This window comes from Perissodus microlepis, unplaced genomic scaffold, assembly GCF_051167445.1.
Source record: "Perissodus microlepis isolate ML-2025 ecotype Zambia unplaced genomic scaffold, ASM5116744v1 scaffold_25, whole genome shotgun sequence".
Lineage (NCBI taxonomy): Eukaryota > Metazoa > Chordata > Actinopteri > Cichliformes > Cichlidae > Perissodus > Perissodus microlepis.
In genome coordinates, this window is record NW_028182047.1 from 431,415 (window position 1) to 444,380 (window position 12,966).

Here is a 12,966-nt window from a genome sequence, read left to right on the forward strand (position 1 = left end):
GCACATTTTAATGTCAAAGTTGGTCTTTGTGCTTTTCAGTGGTCGAAAGACTCTTTCTTGCACTGAGGTCTGCTTATTGTAAATATCTTGTACTTGTTTTAATGTCAAAGTTGGCCTTTGTGCTTTTTCAGTGTTGGAAAGACTCTTTCTTGCACTGAGGTCTGCTTATTGTAAATATCTTGTACTTGTTTTGCACATTTTAATGTCAAAGTTGGTCTTTGTTCTTTTCAGTGTTGGAAAGAGTCTTTCTTGCACTGAGGTCTGCTTATTGTAAATATCTTGTACTTGTATGAACACATTTTAATGTCAAAGTTGGCCTCTGTGCTTTTCAGTGGTGGAAAGACTCTTTCTTGCACTGAGGTCTGCTTATTGTAAATATCTTGTACTTGTTTTTACACCTTTTAATGTCAAAGTTGGCCTTTGTTCTTTTCAGTGTTGGAAAGAGTCTTTCTTGCACTGAGGTCTGCTTATTGTAAATATCTTGTACTTGTATGAACACATTTTAATGTCAAAGTTGGCCTCTGTGCTTTTCAGTGGTGGAAAGACTCTTTCTTGCACTGAGGTCTGCTTATTGTAAATATCTTGTACTTGTATGAACACATTTTAATGTCAAAGTTGGCCTCTGTGCTTTTCAGTGTTGGAAAGACTCTTTCTTGCACTGAGGTCTGCTTATTGTAAATATCTTGTACTTGTTTTAATGTCAAAGTTGGCCTTTGTGCTTTTTCAGTGTTGGAAAGAGTCTTTCTTGCACTGAGGTCTGCTTATTGTAAATATCTTGTACTTGTTTTTGCACATTTTAATGTCAAAGTTGGCCTTTGTGCTTTTTCGGTGTTGGAAAGACTCTTTCTTGCACTGAGGTCTGCTTATTGTAAATATCTTGTACTTGTTTTAATGTCAAAGTTGGCCTTTGTGCTTTTTCAGTGTTGGAAAGACTCTTTCTTGCACTGAGGTCTGCTTATTGTAAATATCTTGTACTTGTTTTAATGTCAAAGTTGGCCTTTGTGCTTTTTCAGTGTTGGAAAGACTCTTTCTTGCACTGAGGTCTGCTTATTGTAAATATCTTGTACTTGTTTGAACACCTTTTAATGTCAAAGTTGGCCTTTGTGCTTTTTCAGTGTTGGAAAGACTCTTTCTTGCACTGAGGTCTGCTTATTGTAAATATCTTGTACTTGTTTTAATGTCAAAGTTGGCCTTTGTGCTTTTCAGTGTTGGAAAGACTCTTTCTTGCACTGAGGTCTGCTTATTGTAAATATCTTGTACTTGTTTGAACACATTTTAATGTCAAAGTTGGCCTTTGTGCTTTTTCGGTGTTGGAAAGAGTCTTTCTTACACTGAGGTCTGCTTATTGTAAATATCTTGTACTTGTTTTAATGTCAAAGTTGGCCTTTGTGCTTTTTCGGTGTTGGAAAGAGTCTTTCTTGCACTGAGGTCTGCTTATTGTAAATATCTTGTACTTGTTTGAACACATTTTAATGTCAAAGTTGGCCTTTGTGCTTTTTCAGTGGTTGAAAGACTCTTTCTTGCACTGAGGTCTGCTTATTGTAAATATCTTGTACTTGTATGAACACATTTTAATGTCAAAGTTGGCCTCTGTGCTTTTCAGTGGTGGAAAGACTCTTTCTTGCACTGAGGTCTGCTTATTGTAAATATCTTGTACTTGTATGAACACATTTTAATGTCAAAGTTGGCCTTTGTGCTTTTCAGTGGTGGAAAGACTCTTTCTTGCACTGAGGTCTGCTTATTGTAAATATCTTGTACTTGTTTTTGCACATTTTAATGTCAAAGTTGGCCTTTGTGCTTTTTCATTGTTGGAAAGAGTCTTTCTTGCACTGAGGTCTGCTTATTGTAAATATCTTGTACTTGTTTTTGCACATTTTAATGTCAAAGTTGGCCTTTGTGCTTTTTCAGTGTTGGAAAGACTCTTTCTTGCACTGAGGTCTGCTTATTGTAAATATCTTGTACTTGTTTTTGCACATTTTAATGTCAAAGTTGTCTTTGTGCTTTTTCAGTGTTGGAAAGACTCTTTCTTGCACTGAGGTCTGCTTATTGTAAATATCTTGTACTTGTTTTTGCACATTTTAATGTCAAAGTTGTCTTTGTGCTTTTTCAGTGGTGGAAAGAGTCTTTCTTGCACTGAGGTCTGCTTATTGTAAATATCTTGTACTTGTTTGAACACCTTTTAATGTCAAAGTTGGCCTTTGTGCTTTTCAGTGTTGGAAAGAGTCTTTCTTGCACTGAGGTCTGCTTATTGTAAATATCTTGTACTTGTTTTTGCACATTTTAATGTCAAAGTTGGCCTTTGTGCTTTTTCGGTGTTGGAAAGAGTCTTTCTTGCACTGAGGTCTGCTTATTGTAAATATCTTGTACTTGTTTGAACACCTTTTAATGTCAAAGTTGGCCTTTGTGCTTTTTCAGTGTTGGAAAGACTCTTTCTTGCACTGAGGTCTGCTTATTGTAAATATCTTGTACTTGTTTTAATGTCAAAGTTGGCCTTTGTGCTTTTCAGTGTTGGAAAGACTCTTTCTTGCACTGAGGTCTGCTTATTGTAAATATCTTGTACTTGTTTTTACACCTTTTAATGTCAAAGTTGGCCTCTGTGCTTTTTCAGTGTTGGAAAGACTCTTTCTTGCACTGAGGTCTGCTTATTGTAAATATCTTGTACTTGTTTTTGCACATTTTAATGTCAAAGTTGGCCTTTGTGCTTTTTCATTGTTGGAAAGACTCTTTCTTGCACTGAGGTCTGCTTATTGTAAATATCTTGTACTTGTTTTTACACCTTTTAATGTCAAAGTTGGCCTTTGTGCTTTTTCAGTGTTGGAAAGAGTCTTTCTTGCACTGAGGTCTGCTTATTGTAAATATATTGTACTTGTTTTTGCACATTTTAATGTCAAAGTTGGTCTTTGTGCTTTTCAGTGTTGGAAAGAGTCTTTCTTGCACTGAGGTCTGCTTATTGTAAATATATTGTACTTGTTTTTGCACATTTTAATGTCAAAGTTGGTCTTTGTGCTTTTCAGTGTTGGAAAGACTCTTTCTTGCACTGAGGTCTGCTTATTGTAAATATCTTGTACTTGTTTTTGCACATTTTAATGTCAAAGTTGGTCTTTGTGCTTTTCAGTGTTGGAAAGAGTCTTTCTTGCACTGAGGTCTGCTTATTGTAAATATATTGTACTTGTTTTTGCACATTTTAATGTCAAAGTTGGCCTTTGTGCTTTTCATTGTTGGAAAGACTCTTTCTTGCACTGAGGTCTGCTTATTGTAAATATCTTGTACTTGTTTTTGCACATTTTAATGTCAAAGTTGGCCTTTGTGCTTTTTCATTGTTGGAAAGACTCTTTCTTGCACTGAGGTCTGCTTATTGTAAATATCTTGTACTTGTTTTTGCACATTTTAATGTCAAAGTTGGCCTTTGTGCTTTTTCAGTGTTGGAAAGACTCTTTCTTGCACTGAGGTCTGCTTATTGTAAATATCTTGTACTTGTTTGAACACATTTTAATGTCAAAGTTGGCCTTTGTGCTTTTTCAGTGGTTGAAAGACTCTTTCTTGCACTGAGGTCTGCTTATTGTAAATATCTTGTACTTGTTTGAACACATTTTAATGTCAAAGTTGGCCTTTGTGCTTTTTCAGTGGTTGAAAGACTCTTTCTTGCATTGAGGTCTGCTTATTGTAAATATCTTGTACTTGTATGAACACATTTTAATGTCAAAGTTGGCCTCTGTGCTTTTCAGTGGTGGAAAGACTCTTTCTTGCACTGAGGTCTGCTTATTGTAAATATCTTGTACTTGTTTTTACACCTTTTAATGTCAAAGTTGGATTCTGTGCTTTTTCAGTGTTGGAAAGACTCTTTCTTGCACTGAGGTCTGCTTATTGTAAATATCTTGTACTTGTTTTTGCACATTTTAATGTCAAAGTTGGCCTTTGTGCTTTTTCATTGTTGGAAAGAGTCTTTCTTGCACTGAGGTCTGCTTATTGTAAATATCTTGTACTTGTTTTTGCACATTTTAATGTCAAAGTTGGCCTTTGTGCTTTTTCAGTGTTGGAAAGACTCTTTCTTGCACTGAGGTCTGCTTATTGTAAATATCTTGTACTTGTTTTTGCACATTTTAATGTCAAAGTTGTCTTTGTGCTTTTTCAGTGTTGGAAAGACTCTTTCTTGCACTGAGGTCTGCTTATTGTAAATATCTTGTACTTGTTTTTGCACATTTTAATGTCAAAGTTGTCTTTGTGCTTTTTCAGTGGTGGAAAGAGTCTTTCTTGCACTGAGGTCTGCTTATTGTAAATATCTTGTACTTGTTTGAACACCTTTTAATGTCAAAGTTGGCCTTTGTGCTTTTCAGTGTTGGAAAGAGTCTTTCTTGCACTGAGGTCTGCTTATTGTAAATATCTTGTACTTGTTTTTGCACATTTTAATGTCAAAGTTGGCCTTTGTGCTTTTTCGGTGTTGGAAAGAGTCTTTCTTGCACTGAGGTCTGCTTATTGTAAATATCTTGTACTTGTTTGAACACCTTTTAATGTCAAAGTTGGCCTTTGTGCTTTTTCGGTGTTGGAAAGAGTCTTTCTTGCACTGAGGTCTGCTTATTGTAAATATCTTGTACTTGTTTTAATGTCAAAGTTGGCCTTTGTGCTTTTCAGTGTTGGAAAGACTCTTTCTTGCACTGAGGTCTGCTTATTGTAAATATCTTGTACTTGTTTTTACACCTTTTAATGTCAAAGTTGGCCTCTGTGCTTTTTCAGTGTTGGAAAGACTCTTTCTTGCACTGAGGTCTGCTTATTGTAAATATCTTGTACTTGTTTTTGCACATTTTAATGTCAAAGTTGGCCTTTGTGCTTTTTCATTGTTGGAAAGACTCTTTCTTGCACTGAGGTCTGCTTATTGTAAATATCTTGTACTTGTTTTTACACCTTTTAATGTCAAAGTTGGCCTTTGTGCTTTTTCAGTGTTGGAAAGAGTCTTTCTTGCACTGAGGTCTGCTTATTGTAAATATATTGTACTTGTTTTTGCACATTTTAATGTCAAAGTTGGTCTTTGTGCTTTTCAGTGTTGGAAAGAGTCTTTCTTGCACTGAGGTCTGCTTATTGTAAATATATTGTACTTGTTTTTGCACATTTTAATGTCAAAGTTGGTCTTTGTGCTTTTCAGTGTTGGAAAGACTCTTTCTTGCACTGAGGTCTGCTTATTGTAAATATCTTGTACTTGTTTTTGCACATTTTAATGTCAAAGTTGGTCTTTGTGCTTTTCAGTGTTGGAAAGAGTCTTTCTTGCACTGAGGTCTGCTTATTGTAAATATATTGTACTTGTTTTTGCACATTTTAATGTCAAAGTTGGCCTTTGTGCTTTTCATTGTTGGAAAGACTCTTTCTTGCACTGAGGTCTGCTTATTGTAAATATCTTGTACTTGTTTTTGCACATTTTAATGTCAAAGTTGGCCTTTGTGCTTTTTCATTGTTGGAAAGACTCTTTCTTGCACTGAGGTCTGCTTATTGTAAATATCTTGTACTTGTTTTTGCACATTTTAATGTCAAAGTTGGCCTTTGTGCTTTTTCAGTGTTGGAAAGACTCTTTCTTGCACTGAGGTCTGCTTATTGTAAATATCTTGTACTTGTTTGAACACATTTTAATGTCAAAGTTGGCCTTTGTGCTTTTTCAGTGGTTGAAAGACTCTTTCTTGCACTGAGGTCTGCTTATTGTAAATATCTTGTACTTGTTTGAACACATTTTAATGTCAAAGTTGGCCTTTGTGCTTTTTCAGTGGTTGAAAGACTCTTTCTTGCATTGAGGTCTGCTTATTGTAAATATCTTGTACTTGTATGAACACATTTTAATGTCAAAGTTGGCCTCTGTGCTTTTCAGTGGTGGAAAGACTCTTTCTTGCACTGAGGTCTGCTTATTGTAAATATCTTGTACTTGTTTTTACACCTTTTAATGTCAAAGTTGGATTCTGTGCTTTTTCAGTGTTGGAAAGACTCTTTCTTGCACTGAGGTCTGCTTATTGTAAATATCTTGTACTTGTTTTTGCACATTTTAATGTCAAAGTTGGCCTTTGTGCTTTTTCATTGTTGGAAAGAGTCTTTCTTGCACTGAGGTCTGCTTATTGTAAATATCTTGTACTTGTTTTTGCACATTTTAATGTCAAAGTTGGCCTTTGTGCTTTTTCAGTGTTGGAAAGACTCTTTCTTGCACTGAGGTCTGCTTATTGTAAATATCTTGTACTTGTTTTTGCACATTTTAATGTCAAAGTTGTCTTTGTGCTTTTTCAGTGTTGGAAAGACTCTTTCTTGCACTGAGGTCTGCTTATTGTAAATATCTTGTACTTGTTTTTGCACATTTTAATGTCAAAGTTGTCTTTGTGCTTTTTCAGTGGTGGAAAGAGTCTTTCTTGCACTGAGGTCTGCTTATTGTAAATATCTTGTACTTGTTTGAACACCTTTTAATGTCAAAGTTGGCCTTTGTGCTTTTCAGTGTTGGAAAGAGTCTTTCTTGCACTGAGGTCTGCTTATTGTAAATATCTTGTACTTGTTTTTGCACATTTTAATGTCAAAGTTGGCCTTTGTGCTTTTTCGGTGTTGGAAAGAGTCTTTCTTGCACTGAGGTCTGCTTATTGTAAATATCTTGTACTTGTTTGAACACCTTTTAATGTCAAAGTTGGCCTTTGTGCTTTTTCGGTGTTGGAAAGAGTCTTTCTTGCACTGAGGTCTGCTTATTGTAAATATCTTGTACTTGTTTTAATGTCAAAGTTGGCCTTTGTGCTTTTCAGTGTTGGAAAGACTCTTTCTTGCACTGAGGTCTGCTTATTGTAAATATCTTGTACTTGTTTTTACACCTTTTAATGTCAAAGTTGGCCTCTGTGCTTTTTCAGTGTTGGAAAGACTCTTTCTTGCACTGAGGTCTGCTTATTGTAAATATCTTGTACTTGTTTTTGCACATTTTAATGTCAAAGTTGGCCTTTGTGCTTTTTCATTGTTGGAAAGAGTCTTTCTTGCACTGAGGTCTGCTTATTGTAAATATCTTGTACTTGTTTTTGCACATTTTAATGTCAAAGTTGGCCTTTGTGCTTTTTCAGTGTTGGAAAGACTCTTTCTTGCACTGAGGTCTGCTTATTGTAAATATCTTGTACTTGTTTTTGCACATTTTAATGTCAAAGTTGTCTTTGTGCTTTTTCAGTGTTGGAAAGACTCTTTCTTGCACTGAGGTCTGCTTATTTTAAATATCTTGTACTTGTTTTTGCACATTTTAATGTCAAAGTTGTCTTTGTGCTTTTTCAGTGGTGGAAAGAGTCTTTCTTGCACTGAGGTCTGCTTATTGTAAATATCTTGTACTTGTTTGAACACCTTTTAATGTCAAAGTTGGCCTTTGTGCTTTTCAGTGTTGGAAAGAGTCTTTCTTGCACTGAGGTCTGCTTATTGTAAATATCTTGTACTTGTTTTAATGTCAAAGTTGGCCTTTGTGCTTTTTCAGTGTTGGAAAGACTCTTTCTTGCACTGAGGTCTGCTTATTGTAAATATCTTGTACTTGTTTTTGCACATTTTAATGTCAAAGTTGGCCTTTGTGCTTTTTCGGTGTTGGAAAGAGTCTTTCTTGCACTGAGGTCTGCTTATTGTAAATATCTTGTACTTGTTTGAACACCTTTTAATGTCAAAGTTGGCCTTTGTGCTTTTTCAGTGTTGGAAAGACTCTTTCTTGCACTGAGGTCTGCTTATTGTAAATATCTTGTACTTGTTTTAATGTCAAAGTTGGCCTTTGTGCTTTTTCAGTGTTGGAAAGACTCTTTCTTGCACTGAGGTCTGCTTATTGTAAATATCTTGTACTTGTTTTAATGTCAAAGTTGGCCTTTGTGCTTTTCAGTGTTGGAAAGACTCTTTCTTGCACTGAGGTCTGCTTATTGTAAATATCTTGTACTTGTTTTTACACCTTTTAATGTCAAAGTTGGCCTCTGTGCTTTTTCAGTGTTGGAAAGACTCTTTCTTGCACTGAGGTCTGCTTATTGTAAATATCTTGTACTTGTTTTAATGTCAAAGTTGGTCTTTGTGCTTTTCAGTGTTGGAAAGAGTCTTTCTTGCACTGAGGTCTGCTTATTGTAAATATCTTGTACTTGTTTTTGCACATTTTAATGTCAAAGTTGGTCTTTTTGCTTTTCAGTGTTGGAAAGAGTCTTTCTTGCACTGAGGTCTGCTTATTGTAAATATCTTGTACTTGTTTTTGCACATTTTAATGTCAAAGTTGGCCTCTGTGCTTTTTCAGTGTTGGAAAGAGTCTTTCTTGCACTGAGGTCTGCTTATTGTAAATATCTTGTACTTGTTTTTGCACATTTTAATGTCAAAGTTGGCCTTTGTGCTTTTTCAGTGTTGGAAAGAGTCTTTCTTGCACTGAGGTCTGCTTATTGTAAATATCTTGTACTTGTTTTTACACCTTTTAATGTCAAAGTTGTCTTTGTGCTTTTTCAGTGTTGGAAAGACTCTTTCTTGCACTGAGGTCTGCTTATTGTAAATATCTTGTACTTGTTTGAACACATTTTAATGTCAAAGTTGGCCTTTGTGCTTTTTCATTGTTGGAAAGAGTCTTTCTTGCACTGAGGTCTGCTTATTGTAAATATCTTGTACTTGTTTTTGCACATTTTAATGTCAAAGTTGGCCTTTGTGCTTTTTCATTGTTGGAAAGACTCTTTCTTGCACTGAGGTCTGCTTATTGTAAATATCTTGTACTTGTTTGAACACATTTTAATGTCAAAGTTGGCCTTTGTGCTTTTTCAGTGGTTGAAAGACTCTTTCTTGCACTGAGGTCTGCTTATTGTAAATATCTTGTACTTGTTTGAACACATTTTAATGTCAAAGTTGGCCTTTGTGCTTTTTCAGTGGTTGAAAGACTCTTTCTTGCATTGAGGTCTGCTTATTGTAAATATCTTGTACTTGTTTTTACACATTTTAATGTCAAAGTTGGCCTTTGTGCTTTTTCAGTGGTTGAAAGACTCTTTCATGCACTGAGGTCTGCTTATTGTAAATATCTTGTACTTGTATGAACACATTATAATGTCAAAGTTGGCCTCTGTGCTTTTCAGTGGTGGAAAGACTCTTTCTTGCACTGAGGTCTGCTTATTGTAAATATCTTGTACTTGTTTTTACACCTTTTAATGTCAAAGTTGGATTCTGTGCTTTTTCAGTGTTGGAAAGAGTCTTTCTTGCACTGAGGTCTGCTTATTGTAAATATCTTGTACTTGTTTTTACACCTTTTAATGTCAAAGTTGGATTCTGTGCTTTTTCAGTGTTGGAAAGACTCTTTCTTGCACTGAGGTCTGCTTATTGTAAATATCTTGTACTTGTTTTTGCACATTTTAATGTCAAAGTTGGCCTCTGTGCTTTTCAGTGTTGGAAAGACTCTTTCTTGCACTGAGGTCTGCTTATTGTAAATATCTTGTACTTGTTTTTACACCTTTTAATGTCAAAGTTGGCCTCTGTGCTTTTTCAGTGGTGGAAAGACTCTTTCTTGCACTGAGGTCTGCTTATTGTAAATATCTTGTACTTGTTTTTGCACATTTTAATGTCAAAGTTGGTCTTTGTGCTTTTTCATTGTTGGAAAGAGTCTTTCTTGCACTGAGGTCTGCTTATTGTAAATATCTTGTACTTGTTTTAATGTCAAAGTTGGCCTTTGTGCTTTTCAGTGGTGGAAAGAGTCTTTCTTGCACTGAGGTCTGCTTATTGTAAATATCTTGTACTCGTTTTAATGTCAAAGTTGGCCTTTGTGCTTTTTCAGTGTTGGAAAGAGTCTTTCTTGCACTGAGGTCTGCTTATTGTAAATATCTTGTACTTGTTTTGCACATTTTAATGTCAAAGTTGGTCTTTGTGCTTTTTTAGTGGTGGAAAGACTCTTTCTTGCACTGAGGTCTGCTTATTGTAAATATCTTGTACTTGTTTTGCACATTTTAATGTCAAAGTTGGTCTTTGTGCTTTTCAGTGGTGGAAAGAGTCTTTCTTGCACTGAGGTCTGCTTATTGTAAATATCTTGTACTTGTTTTGCACATTTTAATGTCAAAGTTGGCCTCTGTGCTTTTTCAGTGGTGGAAAGAGTCTTTCTTGCACTGAGGTCTGCTTATTGTAAATATCTTGTACTTGTTTTAATGTCAAAGTTGGCCTTTGTGCTTTTCAGTGGTGGAAAGAGTCTTTCTTGCACTGAGGTCTGCTTATTGTAAATATCTTGTACTCGTTTTAATGTCAAAGTTGGCCTTTGTGCTTTTTCAGTGTTGGAAAGAGTCTTTCTTGCACTGAGGTCTGCTTATTGTAAATATCTTGTACTTGTTTTAATGTCAAAGTTGGCCTTTGTGCTTTTCAGTGGTGGAAAGAGTCTTTCTTGCACTGAGGTCTGCTTATTGTAAATATCTTGTACTCGTTTTAATGTCAAAGTTGGCCTTTGTGCTTTTTCAGTGTTGGAAAGAGTCTTTCTTGCACTGAGGTCTGCTTATTGTAAATATCTTGTACTTGTTTTGCACATTTTAATGTCAAAGTTGGTCTTTGTGCTTTTTTAGTGGTGGAAAGACTCTTTCTTGCACTGAGGTCTGCTTATTGTAAATATCTTGTACTTGTTTTGCACATTTTAATGTCAAAGTTGGTCTTTGTGCTTTTCAGTGGTGGAAAGAGTCTTTCTTGCACTGAGGTCTGCTTATTGTAAATATCTTGTACTTGTTTTGCACATTTTAATGTCAAAGTTGGCCTCTGTGCTTTTTCAGTGGTGGAAAGACTCTTTCTTGCACTGAGGTCTGCTTATTGTAAATATCTTGTACTTGTTTTTGCACATTTTAATGTCAAAGTTGGTCTTTTTGCTTTTCAGTGTTGGAAAGAGTCTTTCTTGCACTGAGGTCTGCTTATTGTAAATATCTTGTACTTGTTTTTGCACATTTTAATGTCAAAGTTGGCCTCTGTGCTTTTTCAGTGTTGGAAAGAGTCTTTCTTGCACTGAGGTCTGCTTATTGTAAATATCTTGTACTTGTTTTTGCACATTTTAATGTCAAAGTTGGCCTCTGTGCTTTTTCAGTGTTGGAAAGAGTCTTTCTTGCACTGAGGTCTGCTTATTGTAAATATCTTGTACTTGTTTTTGCACATTTTAATGTCAAAGTTGGCCTTTGTGCTTTTTCAGTGTTGGAAAGAGTCTTTCTTGCACTGAGGTCTGCTTATTGTAAATATCTTGTACTTGTTTTGCACATTTTAATGTCAAAGTTGGTCTTTGTGCTTTTCAGTGTTGGAAAGAGTCTTTCTTGCACTGAGGTCTGCTTATTGTAAATATCTTGTACTTCTTTTTACAACTTTTAATGTCAAAGTTGTCTTTGTGCTTTTTCAGTGTTGGAAAGACTCTTTCTTGCACTGAGGTCTGCTTATTGTAAATATCTTGTACTTGTTTTTGCACATTTTAATGTCAAAGTTGGCCTTTGTGCTTTTTCATTGTTGGAAAGACTCTTTCTTGCACTGAGGTCTGCTTATTGTAAATATCTTGTACTTGTTTGAACACATTTTAATGTCAAAGTTGGCCTTTGTGCTTTTTCAGTGGTTGAAAGACTCTTTCTTGCACTGAGGTCTGCTTATTGTAAATATCTTGTACTTGTTTGAACACATTTTAATGTCAAAGTTGGCCTTTGTGCTTTTTCAGTGGTTGAAAGACTCTTTCTTGCACTGAGGTCTGCTTATTGTAAATATCTTGTACTTGTTTTTACAACTTTTAATGTCAAAGTTGTCTTTGTGCTTTTTCATTGTTGGAAAGAGTCTTTCTTGCACTGAGGTCTGCTTATTGTAAATATCTTGTACTTGTTTTTGCACATTTTAATGTCAAAGTTGGCCTTTGTGCTTTTTCATTGTTGGAAAGACTCTTTCTTGCACTGAGGTCTGCTTATTGTAAATATCTTGTACTTGTTTGAACACATTTTAATGTCAAAGTTGGCCTTTGTGCTTTTTCAGTGGTTGAAAGACTCTTTCTTGCATTGAGGTCTGCTTATTGTAAATATCTTGTACTTGTATGAACACATTTTAATGTCAAAGTTGGCCTCTGTGCTTTTCAGTGGTGGAAAGACTCTTTCTTGCACTGAGGTCTGCTTATTGTAAATATCTTGTACTTGTTTTTACACCTTTTAATGTCAAAGTTGGATTCTGTGCTTTTTCAGTGTTGGAAAGAGTCTTTCTTGCATTGAGGTCTGCTTATTGTAAATATCTTGTACTTGTTTTTACACCTTTTAATGTCAAAGTTGGATTCTGTGCTTTTTCAGTGTTGGAAAGAGTCTTTCTTGCATTGAGGTCTGCTTATTGTAAATATCTTGTACTTGTTTTTACACCTTTTAATGTCAAAGTTGGATTCTGTGCTTTTTCAGTGTTGGAAAGAGTCTTTCTTGCACTGAGGTCTGCTTATTGTAAATATCTTGTACTTGTTTTTGCACATTTTAATGTCAAAGTTGGCCTTTGTGCTTTTTCAGTGTTGGAAAGAGTTTTTCTTGCACTGAGGTCTGCTTATTGTAAATATCTTGTACTTGTTTTTACACATTTTAATGTCAAAGTTGGCCTTTGTGCTTTTTCAGTGTTGGAAAGAGTCTTTCTTGCACTGAGGTCTGCTTATTGTAAATATCTTGTACTTGTTTTGCACATTTTAATGTCAAAGTTGGTCTTTGTGCTTTTCAGTGTTGGAAAGAGTCTTTCTTGCACTGAGGTCTGCTTATTGTAAATATCTTGTACTTGTTTTTACACCTTTTAATGTCAAAGTTGGCCTCTGTGCTTTTTCAGTGTTGGAAAGACTCTTTCTTGCACTGAGGTCTGCTTATTGTAAATATCTTGTACTTGTTTGAACACATTTTAATGTCAAAGTTGGCCTCTGTGCTTTTCAGTGGTTGAAAGACTCTTTCTTGCACTGAGGTCTGCTTATTGTAAATATCTTGTACTTGTTTTTACATCTTTTAATGTCAAAGTTGGCCTCTGTGCTTTTCAGTGTTGGAAAGACTCTTTCTT